This window comes from Peromyscus leucopus, chromosome 12 (assembly GCF_004664715.2).
Source record: "Peromyscus leucopus breed LL Stock chromosome 12, UCI_PerLeu_2.1, whole genome shotgun sequence".
Classification (NCBI taxonomy): domain Eukaryota; kingdom Metazoa; phylum Chordata; class Mammalia; order Rodentia; family Cricetidae; genus Peromyscus; species Peromyscus leucopus.
The window spans coordinates 70137104-70161959 of NC_051073.1; the positions used below are offsets into that span (position 1 = coordinate 70137104).

Consider the following 24856-nt stretch of genomic DNA (forward strand, 5'->3'; position numbering starts at 1 on the left):
GCTACCCTTTTATGTCTCACCATGTTTGTACTCTCATCATATTATCTTTCCATTTAGGTAATCTATTAAGAATTGGATTGGAGAATGAAGATGTGGTACGTATACACTGTGGACTGCTAGTCAGCTGTAGAGAAAAAGGAGATCACAAAAATTTCAGGTATATAGAGAAAGCTAAAAAAGATCATGCTGGATGAGGTAAGCTAGATCCCAAAAGACAAACTGCATATTCCTTCTCACGATTTAGTTTCTAGCTCCAGATCTTTAGATGACTGTATAATCTGGAGTAACTGCAGAAACTGGAAAAGAAACGTGGAGCCATGCTTTAGGAAGCAGTGCAGAAAGGAAGAAAAGGGTACAAGTGATTTAAAGGGGCAAATAGAAAAAACGGGGAGAGGCTTTAATTAGGAAGGAGGAGGGAGATAAACACCGAATGGGAGAGGAGGGGAAATAACAATACAAATATCTGAAAAAGTCATAAGGAATCATTATTGTCCACTTACCTAAAATTACATGTAATACACACAAGTTTGTGTATGTACATATAGTTTAAATAAAAATTTCCCTTCTAGGCTGATAATGCTCCCCAAAGAACCCTTTCCTCCTCAAGTTAATTATAGTTATGGTATTTATTAAAGCAACGAAAATCCTAAGACTCTGAGATTGACTAACCTATGTCAGAGAAGGTCTCACCAACCTAAAGAAGACCTGAACATGGACAATATCAGATAAGCGTGCTTACATGGAAGGGAGAAATCTCATGGAGCCCAACACTAGACAAAGAACTACAGGAAAGTAAGGCATTCTCAGAGCAAGAAAAATAGTTTTCCCAAAGGAAGAGTCCAACAATTGGTTATTTATTACCAAGTTGTCAGCTCCCAAATCATACACATATGAGTGACATTATACAGACTGAGCAAGTTGTATTTATATACTTAAGAATGTGTGTGTGTGTGTGTGTGTGTGTGTGTGTAACAAAGAAATAGAGGACATGAATTTGACAGTCTTCAAGAGGAGTGCATGGGAAGGGTTGGAGGGGGGAAGAAAAGGAGGAAATGATATAATTACAATTTAATTTCAAAAAATAAAAAATATAATAAGAATATAGCACACATGATGCTGCTAATTTACAAAACAAAGATACATGAAGAAATTCATACTTTACTACTATGTAATACTAATTTAAGCTCCAGTTCTGGTGGCAAAAAATAGTCAATATTTGGAGTTCTTGTCACTCTTAAGTTTTAACTATGACTTCCTGTCTGTCTCTTTTCAAGGATGCATCTGAACTCTGATAGGCTTGTGTTAGATGGTGGGGAAAACATCTGAAACTAAGCTAGTATTCGCTGAGAGATTTGCCTTTCTACTTCCTAGCAGGAATGCTCCTATGCCTGGCTGCTTCCTCTCTTCATTGATGCTTCCACGTGTTCCACCAGATTGCATCTCCTTCCATCCATAACTTGTTCCAGATCAAGGTTTGGTATCTCATAATGCAACTTTCTTCTCAGTTGTCCATACTGTAAATGGCCACTCTCCTAGTCATTTTTGCCAAAAATTCAAGGTTATCTTTGACTTTTCTTTTTCTCAGAGCCTATCATTGCCTAGGGGACCAACCTTCAAGCAGCACAAGGCTCAAAGGGAAATCCACAGCACTGGCAGTACTAAGACTGTTCTATCTGAGGGGGTTAGAGGAAAAGACACTCACACACTCTCTTGATGGTTTCCTTTAGACCTTTGCTTCATACTTGCTTTGCATTCTCTATTCTTTATTTTCCTGTTGATTTCCTTCTCTCATTCTTGATGTTTTCATTCTTAGTCCATTTTAACTCTCCCTTTATTCTTTTTCTTATAGCTTATATACCCCAGCAAAATCTTTCAGGCAATATAAAAATTATAATGTAGTTACATTCTGCTTTTCAAGTGAATGATTATAACGAAAACAAAACAAACAGTAAAAAAGAGCATGTTTTCCATATTCCTTACATGATTGAATATTTTATGTAATACATGTGAAAATCAAATTATCCCAAGAACCCACATACATTCATATCCAAGCAACTTGTTATACATTGACCGTGTGTGCAAGCAAGGTATTCTTCTCAGTCAGGTCTTTTACTGGCAGGCTGCAGTTTTGAAGTTAAAAAGAAAGGACCAAACTTCTATATATGAAAAAGAATCAGTGAGCTCTATTTTAAATCTTTGGGGTGCATACCCATTTATCAATAGTTTCTTATATCAAGAGATTAGGGGGAAATGGGTATAAGGAATAAATCATCACTTTTGGTCATCAACCAATCCTAACAAGAAAGATGCATCAGCTAGCAATAATTGGGCTGCTTTGTTCTTGTTCTCTGATCTTAAAGAGTTTTGCATTCAACTATGTGCCTTTCTAAAACTTTAAATTATCTCCTTAGGTTTTTCACCTCAAAGCTATTTGACAAGAACATCTTAGTCTAACTTTAAGTTATTTTCAAAGTTTTGTTTCAGCTGTGGTGCACTCTGAAACCCATGAACATATCTCCCAACATTAGGGTTTAAAGACTTTAAGCTAGCTGGGCTAGCTGGGACTCAATTGTTTTTCTTAATCACTAACCTAAGCCACAGTCTATACAACTCGTCAACAGAAACTCATGTGTTCAAGCTGTATGACACTTGCTTATATTTATTTTTATTCATCAAAACTCTATACAGACTAACATTAGTATTATCAATTACATAGTACAGCTTAAGAAGCAATTTATCTTCATTAACAATTCACAGGTAAAAATGCCAACTGGAACTGGATGTTTCCATGAGATAAACATACTACATTATAGGCAGTGGGGATCTCCCCACCTCCAATTGTGCTATGCCAGATACCAGAGAAAGATAGCAGCAGCAAACATGTAAAAGCACAGCAGAAGCCAAAGACATTCTGGGGTCTGGGGTCTTGGGGCCTTGCCTGTCTGAGATTGACCCATCAGAGAGTTTCCTCCTCCTGAACTTCAATTGCCACCTGCTGTTCCTCTGACATGGCCACTGGCAAGAGCCCACATTTATTCTCATAAAACAACATCATGCCCGGCTTTCAAACATCTAGAGACTAACCATTCATTTATGTGAATCTACACTGTGCCAATCTGATCCAAATGATCATAACTAGATTACTGACACAGCCCTTCTGGACTGTGTCTTCTTATGGCTTAACCCCTGCAAGCTGTTTAACTCAAAACATCAAAAGTGATCTTATGAAACACTAAGTAACCTCATGCTGTCCCTTTGCTTAAATAGCAGAAGTCTTACCATCTCACCAATAAGAGGCAAAAGTGAGTGCTTACAGTGTTCTGCATCTGAACGAACAGGGCACAACTCACCTTGGCATCCCCTTCTGGCTACTTGACCAAGCCATGACTTCACTGCCCTCCTCCTGCACACAAAGCAGCGCAGCAACTTCCCAGCCTTATGTTCATGGTTCCCAGCCTTGATATGGTTCTCGTTTTGCAAGATACCTCCTCTGAATTTAAAATTATTTACTCCCTTCCAGCAATCTCACCTTTTTTTTTTTTTTCTGTAGAGCTTTCTACTTCCTAATGTATTCCTTGATGGGCTTATTCTCCACTCCTCTGCACTCCCTATGAGCAAAATGTCACTTCAGTACAATTTTTCTTTTCCTTATCACCAAATCTTAGTTTATGAGAACAGAATTGTGTGTGTGCATGTGTGTGTGTGTGTGTGTGTGTGTGTGTGTGTGTGTGTGTGTTACCCCCTCAAGATTTTTGGCTAATCCAGATGTTACAAGAGTCTTGCCATATGTTCCCCATTACTTTCTGATTCAATGGTACCTTTTATTGACAATAGGATTTTCCCAGAACTACAAATTGATGTCCCATTGTAGCTAGAGTTTTCCTGCCTTGCCCACAGTCAGGACAAATCTTTGTCACCCACCAGTCCCACAGCCGCTCAGACCCAACCAAGTAAACACAGAGACTTATATTGCTTACAAACTGTATGGCCGTGGCAGACTTCTTGCTAACTGTTCTTATAGCTTAAATTAATTCATTTCCATAAATCTATACCTTGCCACGTGGCTGGTGACTTACCGGTGTCTTCACATGTTGCTGGTCATGGCGGCAGCTGGCAGTGTCTCTCTGCCTCAGCCTTCTGCTTCCCAGAATTCTCCTCTCTCCTTTTCCCACCTACTTCCTGCCTGGCCACTGGCCAATCAGTGTTTTATTTATTGACCAATCAGAACAATTTGACATACAGACCATCCCACAGCACTTCCCCTTTTCTTTTTTTAAAAAAGGAAGGTTTTAACTTTTACACATTTGCAAAGCCAGCTTGGTATATTTGGGAATTTAGGCGTAGCTTCTCTTACTACTTCCTGCTGGAGGGGGGCGCTGTATCTATGGGGATACAAAGAAAATTTTAGGATCATGGAGCAGTCCGTGAGGCTGTATCGCCTGAGCCAGTTGCTTTGAAACAATTCTGGATGTTGGATCATCTGGGCCATGGTGTCATTGAGACCTTTCAGGGGGTCTTGACTGGTCAAACCTGATGTATCTTAATCTGGAACAAATCCATAGCCTCTGGCTTTCTGTAGAAACAAAAGCAGAGCCTCTTTTCCAAAGCAACATATCCTTATATCCAAATTTTGAAGTTAAGGTACCTTTAAAATACACATTTTGACATAACTCAAAAGCTTTTGCAATCAAATGTTTTTCTTCAGTTACGAATATCAAAGAGAACATAATCCAGATTCTCTGTGCGGTAGCCATCTTTACGTGGCTTATGTTTTATATTACCTTGAACCTATTGCTTTAAACTGCAACCTTTTAAGCCTGAGACTGTGCTGTGGCTGCTGGCTCCGCCCACTTCAGCTTCCCAACATGGCGGTGGTGTTTTTCGCCAGCTTTGGGAGCCATCAATTCTCAGAAATAGTGGGTCTATGCTTCTTATCAAAGCAGCGTGTAGCCCAGAAACCTCTTTTTGTTTTGTACTAGCAAAGGCTAAATCCAACATGCAGCTTAATGTGCCACTTGCAGAGGCCTCATTCCCGCCATACTGCAGCTCGAGCACACACGCCAGGAACCCGCCAGTAACTCAAACTGGCAGCTGCTGCTCATTTGAGAGATACAATTAGGGAGCTGTTTTTAGTTCCGTTTTAGAATCTTTTTACTCAGGTTTTAGGTGGAAACTCTTGCCAACATGTTGGGTGCCATTTGTAGCTAGAGCTTTCCTGCCTTGCCCACAGTCAGGACAAATCTTTGTCACCCACCAGTCCCACAGCCGCTCAGACCCAACCAAGTAAACACAGAGACTTATATTGCTTACAAACTGTATGGCCGTGGCAGACTTCTTGCTAACTGTTCTTATAGCTTAAATTAATTCATTTCCATAAATCTATACCTTGCCACGTGGCTGGTGGCTTACCGGTGTCTTCATATGCTGTTGGTCATGGCGGCGGCTGCAGTGTCTCTCTGCCTCAGCCTTCTGCTTCCCAGAATTCTCCTCTCTCCTTTTCCCACCTACTTCCTGCCTGGCCACTGGCCAATCAGTGTTTTATTTATTGACCAATCAGAACAAATTGACATACAGACCATCCCACAGCATCCCATGCTCTCAGAAGTGAGGCACAGCTGCTTGCTGGATATCTGTTATACTGACTTGGGGTCTCTAGTTGCTATGGTAAGTATTTATTTTTTGTGCAGATAAGATGTTGTACCAGTCTTTGTTCAGTGTTTCCCCCATGTTGTCATGTCACTCTATGACGATGCCTGAATCTACTTATGCAATAAGTTCCAGTTCATCCTCCATTTCAGTTCATTCTATTTCAGAGAAGTTTATTAAACAGTCATATAAGCCCCTGGATATTAAGTAATGAGCAGAGAGGACTGTCTTCTTACCATGTAGGAAGTTGACCAATGAGCAGAGAGGATTATCTTCTCACCATGTAGGAAGTTGACCAATGAGCAGAGAGGATTGTCTTCTCATGTAAGCCCCTGGAAGTTAGCCAATGAGCAGAGAGTGTTTTCTTCTCACCATTTAAGCCCTGAGTAGAAGGGATCATCTTCTCAGAGCCCTTTATAAGCTTCCACAGCTTACTCACCTTTCCCCCAGATGTATATTTCCAACCAAGCAGAGTTAATATGAGATCTTTCTATGGGGATTATATACCAAAACACATCTATACCACAAACTTCATTATTGCCATTCAAATTAGCCAAATTCTAACAAGCCCACAGCTTTCTTTTTCAGAAGGGGTTTCATTCCTACCTTGGGCTTTTGAAACTCAAAAGTTTATGTTTCTTCCATACTTTAGAACTTATCTACTAACAAGTCACTCTGAGGCCATGAGGCTTGAGAGGAGAGTGCCGAACTACAAATGAGGTAAACACTTCCACTAACTTGAAAACATCTTATCCAGCTTTTCAAAGTAGAAAAAATTAAATAAAAATAGAATGCTATGGAATAGATGGCAGGGAAGCTGCATTGTCTAGGATGCTGTACACCCAATCTTCAAATCAACCTGTGTTCATCATGCAGAATCTCAAGGGATAGGATGAGAACATTCTGCACCCCAATTTTGCTATCATCTACTGTGAGCATTACTCAGGTAATGCAAACTCATTTTCATATCAGCCAAGCGGATTAGGAAGGTAAATCTTCCCAGGAAAAAAATATTCATGACAGATTTAGAAGCTGAATGCCACATAAGTGATTTTATCCCCTCCTTTGTATTATTCATGCCCTAGGTCCCTGTCATGGTTGGGAATCAGTAAAACTTAATGAACAAAGCTCAGCCCTTTCTGGCCCAGATTAGACCCAGGAGCAGAGGGTCAGTCAGCTGCAATACTTTGCAGGGCTCACAAACGTACAAGCCAAGAATCTTCGTGGTAATTAAAATCGAACGTCTCCCTCAATCTTTTTTTTAATTGAAAATAGATTTCTTTTCATATAACATATTCTGATTACAGTTTCAACTCCCACAACTCCTCCCAACTCCTTCCCACTGCCCCACCCACCCAAATCCACACCTTCTCTCCCTCTCTCTCTCTCATTTGAATTCAAATAAGCACCAATAATAATAATAAAATAAGATAAAATAAAAACAAACTAGTGTATGACAAAACAAACAGAAAAAGAGTGAAACAGGACAAGAAACACAGACATGGAGACACCACAGATTTGAACCCACAGAGAACCCGTAAAAAAAAAAGCAGATTAATATAATCTAAAGAAAACTTCTTTGAGAGTAACCTCCCTTCCCCCAATGTATGTATGTGTACACACACACACACACACACACACACACAGAGAGAGAGAGAGAGAGAGAGAGAGAGAGAGAGAGAGAGAGATTTAACTGCATGTAGAATTTAAAGTAAATATTGTTACAAAAGGAAATGCAGACCAATGGGAAAGTGCTACTGTGTATTACTCCACTTCCCCAATGTCTTTTAGAGGCCCCTCCTTTGAGAACCATACAGAAGACCATTGACAAAATGTGTTCATCACCAAATTCTGTAGAGTCCTTGTCTGAGAATGGGGCTTAGTGAGAAAAATGCTTGTCACAATAACATGAGTAAGTCAGTGAGTCCCCGTCCCCAGGATCCCCACAAAAGAGCCAAGCATGGTGGCCTCTACCCAGAGACAAAACACTGGGGAGGCAGAAATAGGAAAGATCTCTGGTATTACTGACCAGCCAGTGGAGTCAGTCAGCAAGCTCCGAAGTCAGTGAGAATAAGGCAAGAGGTAATGAGAAAGGTTTCTGGTGACCTCTGCCCTGTACATGCACACATACCCACACACATAGTGCATACACACACATACACACACACATTTTTCATGCACAGATGTATATGATAAATAAAGAAGCAAGCAAGCATATGGGAGAAAATTTTAAATAAAATACTTTATGATTTGTAAAACATGTATGAAGTTCCAAATTTCAATGACCCTGTTACGGTTTCACCAAGACATAGGTACACGAACCCATATTGTCTGTGGCTACTGTCCAGCAGCTGAAATGGATAAGTACAACAGAAACCATGCAGCTTGGAGAGCCCAAAAAACTCACTTTCTGCCTGTCTGTAGAGGAAAATGTTGATAACCTATAGTGGAAATCGACACCTCCTTTTAAAGATAAGCACATTTGAACCCAGGGAGATGTTCCATCTCAACATCTCACAGCTGCTATATAACAGAAACAAATCTAGAATCCAGTCATCTTAATCCCACTTAGGGCGTCTCTCACTACTATATAACTTGAGAGCCCCAGGAATTACAGGATGTCAGCCCAGGACTATGTTATGAGAGCCGCAGCCTCTATTTAAAGAGTTCCAGGAAAATAGGTAACCAATACACTACCCAAGAACAGGGTACAGTAACCTCTGATAGATAATGTGAAGGTGTGTGTGCCCAAGTCATTTCCTCCAAGCATGCGTCCTACTGTGTGACAGGGAGATGTGATGGGCTCTCTGAGTACATCTGAACTGAACACTGAACTTCCGCTTGGAGCATTGTGCTGTTTTCGTGTATTTTCCTCTTGCCACCCTAGTGTGTTGTGGGGATATTTCACACAGTGTGGACACTGGGGAGACCTTGAAAAGGGAATGTGGACAAGGGCAAGAATTGGGGTTTATTTTCTGCTGCAGGCTACATTTTTATTTTTATTTTTTTCCCCCGGCTGGCACACGTCTCCTTCTGTTTTGAATAATGGAGATAATTATACATTCAAGGGATCACACTCTAAGCCCCCTGAACGATTAAGAAATCCTAGTGGAGGCAATCATGAGAAAATGGAAGGGAGGATTACCCAGAGAGACAGGACTCAGACGGCTTTCCATGCCTTGCACAGTGTGAAGGCCTAATCTCCAGTCTCTCCCTCAGACTCTTAACAGCTGATGTTCCAGGCCTCCCCTAGGACAAGCGGCTTTCCTAAGCCCCAGTCTTGTGAAGTCAGATGTTTGGAAGGTTCTCTCAAGAAACCACTACCTCCTTGATTTATATTTATTTATTTATTTTTTTGGGGGGAGGGGCACTGACTCATAGGCATGCCTCTAGGTATGGAGGCTCCCGCTTTCTAGAAACTAGCTGCAGAATAGAAGCTTTTATTTTCTTCAAGTAGGGAGAAATCATCCATCCAGGACAACAGCTGTCTACTGAAAGCCACAAATGGCACATCCATTCTTTTGGAAACTGGAAAAAAAAAACTGTTTGAGAATAGATAGTTCCTGCCTGACTTTAAAGCCTGTGTCCAATAAAGCTGAGAAAATTGTAAGGAGAGAGGAAATTCAAACTTAGGACTGAATAAACATGAAAAGTCTAAGTGCAGGCTGTCCTGGGGCTACCTGGATTTTTCTAGGATTAAGTGAATAAAAATGTAAGGAGAATTAACTGAAATGGACTCAGAGGAGCTGACAGAGTGGCTAGGTGTGACGCTCTAAGTTGAAGAAGAACATGAGTTGCTCAGAAAACCAGGGTAGGGCAAACACAGGCATAGGAAAGCAGGTGGATCCAGAGGGAGAGGAGCTGAGGATGGGGCTCGAAGGGATTGGGGTGCCTGCCAGGAAGGTCTTCTCAGCCACGTCCCAACCAGAGGGGTGCAGCCATAACCTGGGAGCAATGCAGTCTCTGAAGTTCCCTAATTACGGCTCTGTGTGATAGGAGCAACTTTGTTCTTTTCTCTTTGCCACAGAATAGCTCTTGCTTACTTGGGAATCACAGCATTTTGACTGGCTGTGCCATCAGCTGCCACGTAACCATGACCACTACAGCAATAGCTAACAGCCTTGTACTAGAACACACTTATCCCTGCAGTGACTTCTCTACCTTACTATCTCAATTAATACCTAGCGTCATCCTACAGAGCAGGCTTTCTTTTCTCTTGGAGATAAGCAGAATGGAGACAAGAAGTTAGTAGAATGTATGAGGATGCACAAATGATGTTTGCTTTGTTTCTTTGAAACAGGGTCTGACTATATAGAGCAGGCTGGTCTCCTGCTCACAAAGCTCCTCCTACCTCTGCCTCCTGAAGGCTGAGGCTAAAGGCATGCACCACCAAGCCCAGCAAATGTTCAGTGTGAAAGACAGGAGTCAGAACCTAGACCCAAAGCACTTTGAACCCAGAGCTGAAACTGAGCGTGATCCTGAAAGTGAAAAAGAAAAAGAGAAAAAAAATCAAATTCAACTTCCAACAGCGATCCTCATGACCGGGTCACCTTAGTCTTCCCCGACATGGAAGCTTCCTTGCCTTTAGATGAGGAGGGATACATGACCCCCTTTAGTAGGTTTAAAACTCAAGAGAGTTCAGCTTCCTCGCTTAGCTCTGACAGCCTGAAAAGCAGGAAAGCAGAGTTACACAGTGAACTGGCGTAGAATGTGGTTGTGGGAGGGCTGTTTGTAAATCTCCCTCCATCCCTTCCCCTCTTCAGACCTGTTTCCCGAGCTCCAGAGTTTTCCAGAGACAACCACTATCACCGCAGCAGCAGACACAGCCCTGGGGAACTTCTCCCCATGCCACCGTCACCAGGCACTGTCCTCTTTATGGCCCATCCACAGCAACACTAATCCAGGCTGTTTTCTCTCTGTCAGTTACACTTTAAGCTGATCAGGGTGAGGCATGGCATTAAAGAAAAATCAGCAGCTATGAAATGGTAGGTGTTAAGAGTTGACAACAGGACTCAATGTGAAATGGTTGCTAAAATGTGTTTGCTGGGTTGGGAGCCGCCAATGGGTCCCTTTGCTGACTTTCACACCAGCCGGTTATGATAGGAAAGTCGGAATTGCCCAAATTCAGCCACAGGTAGCGAAAGAAGCGGCCTGCTTTGCTGTCCTCAGCTTGCTGGGGAAGTATCAACATTTGGGCTGGCAATTCCCTATGGGAACATAACCCAATGGTCTCAGCTTCAAAATTCTTAGACTTCTTGGAACCGCAGGTTTAAAGTCTTGGCAAGCCTGAATCGTGGCTTCAGTCTGTCTCCTTAAAAGAAAAATATGGAGAACAAATGATTGCTGGTATGTTCTTTGTGAAGAGCTCCAGCCAGGGCCACTCAGTGGACTTTGAAAGATGCCCCCAGGTATCTTTATCCAAAGACAATCTCCGAGTGCTTATTATTCACTTTACTAGGGTAGAAACTCTTTAATCATTGTCTCTGCATTTGCTTTAATCTAGAAACTGTCAATTTATTAGCTCATAAAGTGCCCCAAGCTTCTCTCCATCTTAGTGTGGGACAGCTAGAACACATTTAAAGGATGATTCTGGAAAAGTCAAATTGCTGTGAGGAGAGGGTAATGCAGAGACACAACGTAATTAGAACTCAGAATGAAAGTTTCTTTACCAAAAGACACATTCCATGTTTGACTTTAAGTGGAGTAGGGCTTTCTAAGTGCAGGCTGCAATAACAATGGGAGTGTGAGTAATGTTAACCGGAACCCTAACCCTAAAGCGATTAGTCTAAGGATTATTTATTAAATAGCCAAAGTTACACATTGCCCAAGATTTTTCAACACCAACGTCTTTGGAAGTTTCTTTCAGAGATGCTCATGAAATCAAAATTAGCTACTAGACCAAATAAAAGCCAGAGATGGAGCTCAGTGTAGAACGCTGCATAAAAAAAAACCCACAAAGTTAGTGGAAAAAAACAGAGTGTCCAAAGAATAGTGTTCAGTACTGGCTAGATTAGAAGGGCTGCTTAGTGCAGAGCAGTACACGGGTATGCTAAAGAGAGGTGAGAAGAATTCAAAGGAAGGATGTGAAATCATGCTGTGGCCTTTGGCTACTGGGCCAGCTGAGGACTGGCCACCTCTTGTCTAGTCCCTGTTATCACGTGAGCCCCATAGAGTTCATCCTTGGCCTTTCATTATCTCAGTCCATCCCCCCAGATCAACTCTTTTACAAAGTAATACATTTGGTTCTTTTGTTTGTGCTTTAAATGAGTTCTAAAAGTTCACCTAGCTTCATCCAGTGACTTGAAAGATAAGCAAATTAGAGTGTGGAGAGTTTTAAGTGCATTGATCAAAACTACCCAGGTAGAAAGTATGATATATTAGAGTAAAATTCTATCATCCCATTTCCAAATTATACATCACTCCCCAAGTTCATTCTTTCTCCCCAATAACCATTCCTTTCTTCTTAATAAAAAGAAGATAAGTGTTTTACTAAGTAAAAAATGGTGGAGGTGATGCTCAAACATTAGAATTTTTTTTTTCTTTTCTTTTTTTTTTCTTTTTTTTTTTTTTTTTGGTTTTTCGAGACAGGGTTTCTCTGTGTAGCTTTGTGCCTTTCCTGGAACTCACTTGGTAGCCCAGGCTGGCCTCAAACTCACAGAGATCCACCTGCCTCTGCCTCCTGAGTGCTGGGATTAAAGGCATGCGCCACCACCGCCCGGCCAAACATTAGATTTTTAAGGCGCATATCTAAGAACATGTATCTGTGGGGAAGCATCACACGTTGGAAGGGGACCTAAGCAGCACACTTGTTTTGAAGGTCTGGCTTGTCACTTGCTGCTTTGAAATAAATTCCGCCTGCTCTAGCATTTAATCATTCCTGGTATTATCTTAGCAGATACAAACGGGGTCATTTAAAGGAACTTCAATGTCATCTAAAGGCACTTCTTGTGGAAGGAAGGGACAGGCATTCAAAAGAGTTACCTTACAAAGCCACAGAATCCTAGGGTTTTCAGGGTCAATAACCATCCGCTTCATTTTTAAGTGCAGAGACACAGAAATGTGATTCTTCTAAAGCCTGTTGGCCACCACCATCCACAGCTGAAAACTCTTCAGATCTTATCATATGTGGTTGAAACATTGCACAAAAAGTGAAATTATACAGTTCATTGGGAAGAGTTTTCTCGATTTCTAGTCACACTCATCATTACTGAGCCATCAACAGCTAGTATTGGACTCATGTTTATGAATTCTTGAGATTTTTTTTAAATCATTCCATAGACACATGAGCATGCTTGTTGTTGCCAGTGGGTTGGTGGCTCCAAAGTATTCCGGTTTTGAAAGACAGTATGATATTCTTTGGACATTATATACTTTGGTTATTATATGTATATTTAGATATAGTATAAATTTCTCTGGAAAACCAGAGAAACACTAAATTATAAACAGTTTTAATCTTATACACCCATTAAGCGATGAGTCACAGAGGTTAAGTATGGGGTCCCCGGTAACACAGGCCACCCGTCCCTAGTAATATTTCTAGGTGTCTTGCCCTAGAATCTTCTTCCCATCTCTTGATGGTCCTATCCCTCCTGCTTTTAAAGTTCTGTGGATGTTTTCACCCCATTTCTTCCTCCATGCCTCCGTTCAGAAAGGAATCATTCTGGGGCTGAGAAATCCCATACCAGGAACAATACACCCTTTGACTTCACACCTCGCTGTGAGCAGCAGGGCCAGCCAGGCAGACACCAGGCCTCGCACACCATTATGAATCTGTCAGCAATTAGAATTCTAAAACCCTACTCGGCTTTTTACTTGCCTCAATCAACATGTCACTGCAGCGAGGATTATCTGCTTTCTCAACGTAAACATCATCAACAGGATGGAGTGCAGTAGCCTGTGTCCTTGGCGAAGGCTACTGCCAGGGAGAATTTTAAATAGCATCCAGCAGACGGGAGGGATCTGGGGCCCTAATGGGCCATAATTAGGGAAGGCAGAGCCTGAACTGCTCTTTGCGTGAAACTTCAGAACTTTGAGCTTCAGTGTAGGAGAGGTTTAGATACGTGAAGAGATGCTTCTGCCACTCTCTTCTGTTTCTTGAGCTGGAGAGAAAGAAAGAGAAAAGAAGAAAATGTGTGTAGTAGGGGGATGCCACTCGTGCAAAAGACCTTAGGGAACCCATGTTGCCTACCCTCCTCATTTAGAGGATTAGGAATTGAAAACAAGAGAGGTAAAAGCCCTGTGAGCAACATGCAGGAGTGTGCCTGGAGGGAGAGCCCAGTGCTTTACACACTGCCATGTGGAGAGACCTGGAAGGGACCTGAGGACAAGGGCTGCCTTCGCTGGTTTCTGTGTTGCTGCGGTAACACACTGTGACCAAAAACAGTTTGTGAAAGAAAGGGATTATTTCATCTTAAACTTTCATCTCACAGTCATTGAGGGGAAGTCAGGGCAGGAACCTAAAGCAGGAACCTTTAAGCAGGAACCAAAGCAGAGGTCAAGGAGTGGTGTTGACTGGCTTGCTCGGATCTTTTTTATTACATCCCAGGACTGCCTGCTAAGGAGTGGCACCTCCCAGAGTGGGCTGGATCTCCCACATCATTCATTAATCAAGAAAATGCCCCCACAGACTTGCCCACAGCAAAACCTGATGGAGGCATTTTCTCAACTACACATTCCTCTTCCCAGGGACTCTAATTCATCCCAAGTTGATTACTAATAACAATATTAATAATTAATAATCAGCACAAACTTTATGCTTTCTCAAAAATCACAGATTAACATGGTACCCAATGGCATAACCCATCAAGCAATGCAAAAAAAGAAAAGTGTAAGGTCAACGCAAGCATATAGTACGAGGGACAAGCTGGAAGGAAGACAGTCCACTTCATGTCAAATCCTGTGATGACAGTATGTAAGCACATAAGTAGAAAACAATTGTATCCCTTTCTAATCATTGTAAAGCATTATGAAAGTCATTAGCTATGGAAGCTGGAGTTAGGTGAGTAAAGATAAGGAAAGTTTGTTAAATTCTGTTGGTAGCAATGGTTAATACTAGCTGCATTGACTTATTTAATATTCATAACAACTTTAGAACACAATGATTACAATTATTGCTGTCTTTTAATATATAAACACGGAAACCAAGCTTCACAATAACTTGTTCAAGGCTATATACATGGTAATGGTAAAACTAAGATTCAGCCCTAGAATCAATCTGCTGCCTGCAGAATCCCCACGATAAACACACAAGAGAGATGACCATCTGAAAACTCCATGTGTGTTTTCTCCTGACAGGGAAATGCATACTAAGAAATGTAGTCACAGGCTGAGAATCCATCTTCCTGAGTTCTGTATTGCTCTTTTTGACCAGATGACGAGTGTCATATCAGTGAGTGACAAACACGGCCAGGGCTCCCTTCCCTTCATGCTAGGTACACTCTGCTCCTTCTACTCCGATGAGTAATACTTATTCTGTACATGGAAAATTCTTCCCTGTCCTTTAGAACCATTTGGTGGCTACCGCTGCTTAAACACTTATATGACCAGCCCAATCTTAAATGAACCACCTGCTCCTCTTCCTTCCATCTACAACCCCATACTTTAAAAATGAGAACCTTAATCTGCCATATTCTGGGGTCACAGCATAGGGGAAGGAGGGTTGCTATCTCTTGTTCTAGAACCCCACCTAAGCAAAGTGTCTCTTCTGCTTCTTCTCTTAACGTCCCACTCTACCAAAGATAGCATTTGCATAGTTTGTGCATCTATGTATTTATTTATGAACTCTGATATTTGTACCTGGAGATCTGGATAATGAAGGACTATATTGGGGTGCTTATTAACATTGGAGAATAATTTCCCTATCACTTGGGCAAGGCTTTATTTACTCTGAAAAACAAGCAAAAGATAGAGGCAATTGGCTCTATGGTTATGTAAGCTGTCTATTCTGACACCATCACTAAATTATCCAGTGGTGTTAAGAAACGTGACTTCAAAGAAATAAATACAAAGTGTGGAGTCAGTTTCCACTTTCTTGCCCATGACGCAGACCTCTGTGTAAACTTTAGCCTATTTTTTTTTTTTACCCTAACTGTTGGACCACACTAATAGAACTACATGATCTCCAGCATCCAGTCCAACTCTACATATCGACAGCCAGTGACTCTAACAGAACATTCTCCCCTCCATAGGGAAATCTGTTTGTCATGCCCCGACCTTGGCACTTAGAGAAATCAGCATGAACAGTAATGTCAAGATCAAATTGGTAAAGAACTGACTAAGCCACCTGAGGGAAAAGGGGGGCCTTCTGTTTGCAGGAAGGAAGCCAAAGACTCTGGAGGGATGTGGTGTGTGAAATTCAGGCCGGGAATTTAATGAGTTTGAGGCGTGAAAAGCCCAAGCTTCAGGGCTGCATTCCCTGGCAGCAGTGAACAGGACAGCTTTCCATGCCCTCTGTGGCCGAGTTCTATTTTAGAATGTACTCTGTGCCTGAATCCAGTCACACAGCTGTGGACGTCTGTTAACTCTTTGTCATGGCGCTCCATTCAAGCGAAGGGATCGTGGTCAGACACGGACAGATCTGCAAAAGCGGGCTCCAGATGAGGAAAAGTCAGAAACAGACCAAGTTGATGGCTTTCTAACGAGGAAGAGTTAATGTACTGAAGACGCAGCAAGCTTAGTACGATGGGCCAGGCAAGACATGAGGTGACTACGGAAGCCTGCAGCAAGGAGGCTTGGCAATTAACAGTGGCTAGCCCTACCCACCGGGAAGTAGTTCATCTGGTATTCAAGATCCCCTCATGACTCCTTCACTGTGAATGGTCCTTCTTGGGTAGGTCATATTTCTTGAGACTTCAACCCCTGGCAAAAAAAAATAAGAGCCAAGATGAGTGTTTTCACCATGCTCCCACCCCCTCTATTCTGGAATCCCTTCCAGGACCTAAAGCACATAACTGTCAAGTCTTGTTCTTGGATGCTTCGGTTAAGTGGATGCCCAGCCCAAGATAGGAAGCTGTGTCAGGTTCGGGCTAAGCTCTCCAGCTGCTAGGCACCATGGGTGTGATCACCATGGAAACAAGTTCCTCGTCAATCATTCAGAGACACCCAAGGAGGTCACGGGGATGTCAAAAGGGTGAAACTCCATAGGAAGGCAATTCAAGGCTACTTTAAAAATTGCTATCTGACTACATTCTTGAAAGACTGCTTCCAAAGTAGAGTGGAGACGGCTGTGTGCCCAGCCAGTGGGAGCAGGAGGTCCTGCTTTGGGGAGATCTGTAATTGTGGCCGGTACTGTAATGGAACTCAGTGTCAGATGGAGAAGCCCTTTAGGGTTATCTTTTCAAGACATTTTTAGAAGTAATAACTGAGGGTCAGAAGGTAAGCAACTTGCCCAAGGCTCACATAACAAGTTAAAGGAAAAGTCTCGACTACAATTAGTGTCTTGCCCTCTTAATTTATTAGTCCTTCCTGAACCCAGAGGATTTTACTGGAAAGATAATGAAAGTTCCAGAAGACATCCCCTCCAGGTCTCTACTGAGACTCTCAAAGAGGGAGTAGCAGTCTACCCCCATGGATGCCATGCTTTTTCTTAAGATTTAAACACTAAAATACTTCAACAGCTGAGAGATGGCTCAGCAGTTAAGAGGACTGACTGATCATTCAGAGGAACCAGGTTCCATTCCCAGCACCTACTGTCTGTAACTTCCAGATCTGACACCTTCACATACCAATGCAAATAAAATACACATAAATTACAAAATTAAAAAAATATATATATGGTTCTTTCCCATCAGTTTCCCCTCTCTGACTCCTCCCTCCGGCTGGTGATAACACGTGTGAGATGTGGCTCAGGAAAGTTAATTGGATTTGCATTTGGTTGAAGTTTATTATAGCAAAATAACGCGGTTGCCACTCACTCTGGTCAAGGGCAAACCTATTGATTCCCCGATAAAGGGCTGCCTCCAAGAATATTTCCATCACCAACTAGTGCAGCAAGGAAGGACGACAGGACAAAAGCTCGGACCTTACAGAGAAACAAATGTCCCCAAGTCATGTAGCACAGAGAACATAAAGAGAACAGAGAAAAACAAGGTTGAGAATACATAAAATCAGGTGATATTCTGTGAGAAAACTCTGTTTTAAATTTGAAAACTCTCAAATTTTAAATAATAATGTGTCAAGGAAATTTCACATTTTCTTGAATTCAAAGGTTTTTTTTTTTTTTGGTTCTTCGAGACAGGGTTTCTCTGTGTGGTTTTGGTGTCTGTCCTGGTTAATTTATAAAAACACTGCCAATAATAAATTGTGAAGCTGAGTGAAACATGCCTAACTAACCTAACAATAATAACTTTACAAAAATACGTTTAAATTAACTGAGAAAACATTAAAGTATTTTAACGTCATAGAAAATGGTATTTTAGGGCCAGAGAGATGGGTCAGTGAGGAAAGGTTTTTACCTCAAAACTCAGACCCAGATTCAACACTAAGGTGAAAGGAGAGAACTTCACAGAGTTGTCCTTTGGCCTCCACACAAGCACCACAGCGTGCATGCTCCCTCCACACCACGGAAATGAACTTACTTTGAACAGATAATGCCATTCTTAAGAATATTGTTGCTGGGCAGTGGCGGCACACGACTTTAATCCCAGCACTCAGGAAGCAGAGGCAGGCAGATCTCCGTGAGTTGGAGGCCAGCCTGGGCTACACAGTGAGTTCTAGGAAAGGCACAAAGATACACAGAGAAACCCTGTCTTGAAAAAAAAAAAAAAAAGAATTTTGTCATACAGATATGTGATCACCCAATCTGTAGCAGTGTGTATGATTGAAGAAAGCATTATGGGACTATGTTAAATAATCCAGGCATTGTGTTATCGTTTTTTTTTTTCAGGAATTCTGATATTTTATAAATTTTTACCAGGCTTATAATATCTCTACTTAGGGAGACTGATAATATACAATGTTGTACTTTAGTTTTTATTCAAAATATGTTTTTCATATTAAGGTCTCTCTCTACATTATGCAAGGTCTAGGCTCCCTGGAATTTAGAATCCCCTTTTCCTGAAATGTCCCTGGGATGAATTTGCATTGATCACAGGATAGCTAAGAACAGCAGGAAGCTCCTGGTGAGTTCTGGATGTTCAGCCCACCTTTACACTGCTCCGGCAGTGTCTTCCTTGGAGTTTGGCAATTTCAAAGAGTACAAGGAATCTTTTCATCCTTATACATGGGGAAAGTCCCGAACACCCATCCACTTGGTTGGATTTAACCGCTGGTTTCAGGAGCTTGATACATGACTATTGCGCATCAAGCAGTTTGTATATTGCCCATCTCCCCCAAACCCAAACCACCTACCGAATCCCATTTTACTTTTTACCATGTTCATTTTCTCTTTGGATGTGTTTGCTGTTCAAATTATTATTCTGCCTCATTTTAGAGAAAGATGTAGCCCAGTCATAGTGATGAATATTGAAACTTGAACTATTTAATTATATTTAGAGAGGTTTTGGAAGGATAAAACAAGATAATGTATAGGAAATATCCTAGCTCAGATGCCAGCACATAAGTGCTTGGTAAATGTTAGCTTAATGTCAGTTAGGTCCTTCCCCACAGCCAAGCATTCGTCAGCTTTGGTTCATGAAGTGCTCAAATGCCTGGAGGCATTTTTAGAGTTCCTTGAAAGAAACTGTGGTCACAGCACACAAGCTTCAAATTTCTTCACTGCAACACACAGTGTGGATTGTAAATATGAAACAAGAAACCTAACCCATGGCATTTTTGCAAAGCTGAATGGTTAAGAAAATGGTACTGAAACCATATGCGTGGTATTCATCATCATAAACAGAACCGACTCAACTTTCGAACTGCTCACTTATAGGACCTTGGTCAATTCATCATATTCCTCCGCACTATGCTTCCTTCAACTGAAAAACAGAGATACTGGTGACATGAATCATTGAGAGACTTAGAGCAAAACAAAATGTTTTTGAGATCTTGGAAATTTCACACAGGCAAGACAATATCATTATGTTGGTATCAAAATAATGATAATGATGGTGATGATGATAATAATAATAAAATGAGCAAAAAACTAAAGCAAATGAGCAGGGGACCCCAGCCTCGTCGTCTCTTTCCTCAGCTCCCATCATCGTGACCTTAGAGACACTAGGACAGTGGTTCTCAGCCTCCCTAGTGCTGTGACTCTTCATTACAGTTCCTCATGTTGTGTTGACCCCCAGCCATAAAATTATTTCATTGCTGCTCCATAATTATAGTTTTGCCACTGTTATGAATCGTAATGTAAATCTCTAGTATGCATATCTCTGATATGCAACTCCTATGAAAGGGCCCTTTGACCTCCCAATGGGGTTGAGAACCACTGTGAAGACAAGCCTGAAACACCTGGGTTTCAAAACATGAGGGAACTCTTTTATAGTCTGAATAATATAGAAGCAAATATGTTTAAGAAAACATGTGTAAGAAAAGGCAAAAAAATAACAACTACGGGAGAAAAGCTGGTTTAATCTCACTGGCATGTATCTCCATAGTGGGAGAAATGAGAGCAAATAAAGTTGATGAAGAAGTAGAAATAAATATATATTATAAGTTGTAATGAATACAAACAAATGTGAAAATAAAAAGGAAAAAGATGGAAGTGTAAGATGTAGACAAATGAAGTCATTCTCTCAGGAAGGAAATTAATAAATGATGTCTGATGTAAACAAATTCATGCATAGAAATAGTATCATACTTCAGAGCAATTAAAGTAATCAAGAGAACAAGAAAAAAATAACTTTAAAATGACTTAAACTGAGCTGAAGGGAGGGTTGGGTGGAAAAATTGTGGGCTTTGAATACAAATTCTTCTTAGCATTTTGTTTTCTTAAATATTTGATGAAATATAACAAAAAAAAACAATGAAATTCAAAAATGTTTGTATTTTCCCCATCAAGCATAATGTTGACTGTGGGCTAGTTGTATTTTTTAAACATCCTTGGAAAAGATTGTAGAAATGTCCATATTTCTTCAATATTGCTACCATTCAGGATTTCCTTACCATCTTTTTTCTATGCTGCTCATTAGGACAGCCTCTAGACATAAGTGGTCATATCAATTTAAATTAATTGCAACATAATAATTTTAATTACTTAGTCTAAACCTGCCATATCTCATGGCTACTGGTTTCTGTGGTGTGCTGTGGATGACTGAGTGATAAATAAAATACTGATTGGCCAGTAGCCAGGCAGGAAGTATAGGCAGGACAAAGAGAGAGGAGAAGTCTGGGAAGTGGAAGGCTAAGGCAGAGAGACACTGCCAAGCACAGCGATGAGGAGCAGGATGTAAAGTACCAGTAAGCCGTGAGCCATGTGGCAAGGTGTAGATTAATAGAAATGGGTTAATTTAAGATAGAACAACTAGATAGCAAGAAGCCTGCCATGGCCATACAGTTTATAAGTAATATAAGTGTCTGAGTGATTATTTTATAAGTGGGCTGTGGGACTGCAGGGTTTGGCAGGACCCAGAGAGAAACTCTCCAGCTACAGTGATGGTCAGCACAAAATGAACAATTTTGCACTTTTCCATTACTTCAAAGGGTTCTATTGCAATTTCAACACATATATCCAAAGTTTGAAGCAAACACTCATATATGAGAAAGAACATGCTGTTTGTCTTTCTGGGCCTGGTTTGCCTCCATCAAAATGACCATTTCCAGATCCGTCGACTTATCTGCATTTGTCATAATTTCATTTTTCTTAATAGCTGAATAATATTGTATTGTGTAAATGTGCCACATCTTCATTATCCATTCATTGATTGATGAACATCTAAGTTGTTTCCATTTCCTACCTATTATAAATTTCCCTGAGAGGATATAGAGTCATTTTAGGTAGATGCCCAAGAGTGCTATCGCTGTATCATATGGTACATCTGTCTCTTTGTGTTACTTTTGTACCCTGATGCTTTGCTGAATATGTTTTATCAGCTAAAGGGATTTTCTGGTAAAGTCTTTAGGATCCTTTATGAACTGAATCAGATTATCTACCAGTAATGATACTTTGACTTCTTCACTTCACTTCTGTTAGTATTCCCTTGATCTCCTTTCATTTTATTTCTCTAATTAAGACTTCAAGCACTGTATTGAACAAAAATGAAGAGACCAGACATCATTGTCTTATCCTGATTTTAATAGAAATATTTTGAGTTTTTCCCCATCAAGCATAATGTTGACTGTGGGCTATTTGTAGATTGTTTTATTGTGTTGAAAAGATGCTGAATTTTGTCAAAAGACCTTTCTCCATCTAGTTAGGTGACCACGTACTTTCTATTCTTGAGTCTATTTATTCAATGGATTATACTTGATATACTTGTACTAAGTCATTTCTGCATCCCTTGGATGAGGATCACTTGAGCAAAGTGGGAAATTATTAGAGGACCATGAGAGGTGCTTTCAAAGAAGAGGAGAAAGAATGTAGATTGTGTTATAAAGGGGAATGGTGAATAATGAAGCAAAAAAAGATTATGTGGATGGAGATGGGAAGACAGGGAAGAGAAGACTGTATGTTGAGTGATAACACTAAAAACCATTGAAAAATAAGCTTCCTAAAATACCTATGTATAAGCATATATAGAAAAGTTCAAGTGAGGCTACCCTATAGGGTACAATGCCTCCTTAGATACCATTGGCTATAAAACAAAAAGCCCAGTGCCATGAATGGGTCACCTCTTTAGGAGTTGTGTCACTGAATTAAAAAACACTTCATTGAATGGGTCAGTCAAGACCCCGTAGACTGCAAATATCACAAGCTATTGCCAATGCTCTTGACATTACTGCTTTCAGAACTTGATAGCAAACCCACATTGCTGAAGACACCATATATATGAGTGATAGAACATGGAAAAATCAAGCTGGAGCTAATTTGGAAGCATCATAACAACTGTTGAGCTTTCATAGTGCTGGAGGTAGCTGTGCACATTACTGCGGGAGAAAGGCAATCATCACTTTCACCCGACTGTGAACCCTGTGAGCTTCAATGACAACTGGCCTTGGAAGACATGCTCACTGGTACCGTAGTGGCCTTGCCTGCAGCAACAGTCTTGGCTTGTAGGCTCCTGGAAAAAAAATGTAAGTAGGACATGGTAGTAGAATAAGCAGTCAAGGATTTGATTTGAGTAGAACAAGCAAGGAGACAAGAAAACACAAAGACAAAGTATGGGCTGAGCAGCAATGGTCCAAAATTTGGCAGATGTGAGGCTTATATTCCTCCAAATCAGTGGTTCTCAACCTTCCAATGCTGTGACTCTTTAATACAGTTCCTCATGGTGTGGTGACTCCCCAGTCATAAAATTATTTTCTTTGCTACTTTTTAACTGTAATTTCGATACTGTTCTGAATCATAATGTAAATATCTGACATTTCCGATGGTCTTAAATGACTCCTGTGAAAGGGTTGTTCAATCCTCAAAGGGGTTCACAACCCCAAGGTAAGAACCACTGCTCTACATTTCTACATGTATCTTCAGTCCTGTGCCTCCCCTCAGTATGCACTTCCAGCAAAAGGGGGATCTTCAAAGTGCGTTTTTTTTTCTGAATTGAGTCCATTTATAACAAAGATGCTCACCCCCAGGAGGGCTAACTCTCCTTCTTCCAACAGTCATGAGCTGCCTGTAGTTCTTTGTCTAGGTGGGAACCAATAAAGCTTCCCTGCTGCTATGTTACCATGCCCATTGTATTTCCAATTGTTCCAGGCTTGTTTATGCAGTCATTTCTAAGAGAGACTGTTTGAAGCAGACTTCCTGGTATTCTGGTTCCTACAATCTTTACACTGCCTCTTCTGCCATGTTCCCTGAGCCATATCTGCAGAAGCTGTTATATAGCTCTATCCACTGGGGATGTCCTCCCCCACAAACTGTTGATCTCTGCATTCTATCCAGCTGTAGTTTTCTGTGGTGGTCTTTATTTGCTCTAGACAGACTTCTTTGATGGGGGGTGGTAGCAATATTTATCTAAGGGTTCGAGTGTCAGATTTAGACTATAGTAAGGACATTTGCTGGTCTAACAAAATAGAGGTAGTAGATTTTTCTCTAATGTCCTTGGCTTACTAGCCCTGGTAAGCTGGCTAGCTTTCCAGTACCAAGCATGATTTCCCCTATGTTGACGAGGCCTTAAGTCCAATTAAACAGCTTTTGGTTGCCAATGACATGTAAGCACCATTTTTTTTACACTTTTATGCTCATCTTGCCATGCCGGTCATTGTTCTAGTTCATCAGTGATGCCACTGGATAGAACTGTTTGTTTCCTTCCCTTGGCAGCATCTCAGGAACTATGGAAGCTGGACCACAGAAAAGAGACTTTCAGGTCAGATCTAGCTCAACTCCTCCAAATTTTGTGTCCTAAGTGTGCAGAGCCTTCAGCAATAGGGTCCCACTCTCAGTCCCTAGGAGATAATCAAGGGCTACAATGGTAGTCTATATTGTTTTGGGAGTCAATTGAACTTCTCTGACCAACCGTTCAAAAGGAGGTTTCTTGCTCCTGGTACTGGGGTGTTGTGATTCATCTGTGCTTCCTGTGGGGAGCGCTGTCAGCCCTAATATCTTAACATCCATGTCGGGTGGGGTGGTGCGCACGTGTGCACGCATACACTTATATGTATGTATTATGTATAAATTTGGGGAAATATAAGTTTTCTTATAAAATATAAATTTTTAGGGAACTCTAAATGATTTCTTAATCAAACAACCTTGGCGTTATTTGTCCCTCATCTCTCCTTTTCTTCTCTACTGATCTCCCTTCTTCCTCTCCAAGTCTAGCCCTTGCCCTGTTACTCCATTTCTCACTTCGTGTCCTTCATGCCATCTCTATCCTACAATTCCCTTCACAAGTGTCCTCACAGATAGACACAATCCTCACGTAGATACACACAATCTACGGTCCCAGTTATACCTGTCTTGTTTCTGTGGTTATTCCATGTTGTATAATCACATCTGAGGATTTGGAGCTAAGAAACAAAGAAAGAACATGCAGTATTTGTCTTTCTGGGTCTAGGTTACCTCAGTCTCTCCTACGTTCAACCATTTATCTGAAATTTTCATTTTCTTTTCAGCTGAATAGTATTCCATGGTGTCTATGTACCACAATTTTGTTATCCATTCATCTTCTGATTTCCCAGCTGTTGTGAATAGGGAGGCTATGAACATTGCTTTGCGAGTGTCTGTGGAGCA

General features: G+C 41.1%; 1 long non-coding RNA gene across 1 annotated transcript; it reads right to left on the reverse strand.

The window, feature by feature from the left end:
* Positions 1–13426: 13426 nt before the first annotated feature.
* On the reverse strand, positions 13427–17311 carry LOC119088871. The gene is made up of 2 exons (XR_005092606.1): positions 16408–17311; positions 13427–13745 (listed from the first exon to the last, which is right to left on the reverse strand). It is a non-coding gene; the product is annotated as an uncharacterized LOC119088871 (long non-coding RNA).
* Between the last annotated feature and the right edge of the window lie 7545 nt (positions 17312–24856).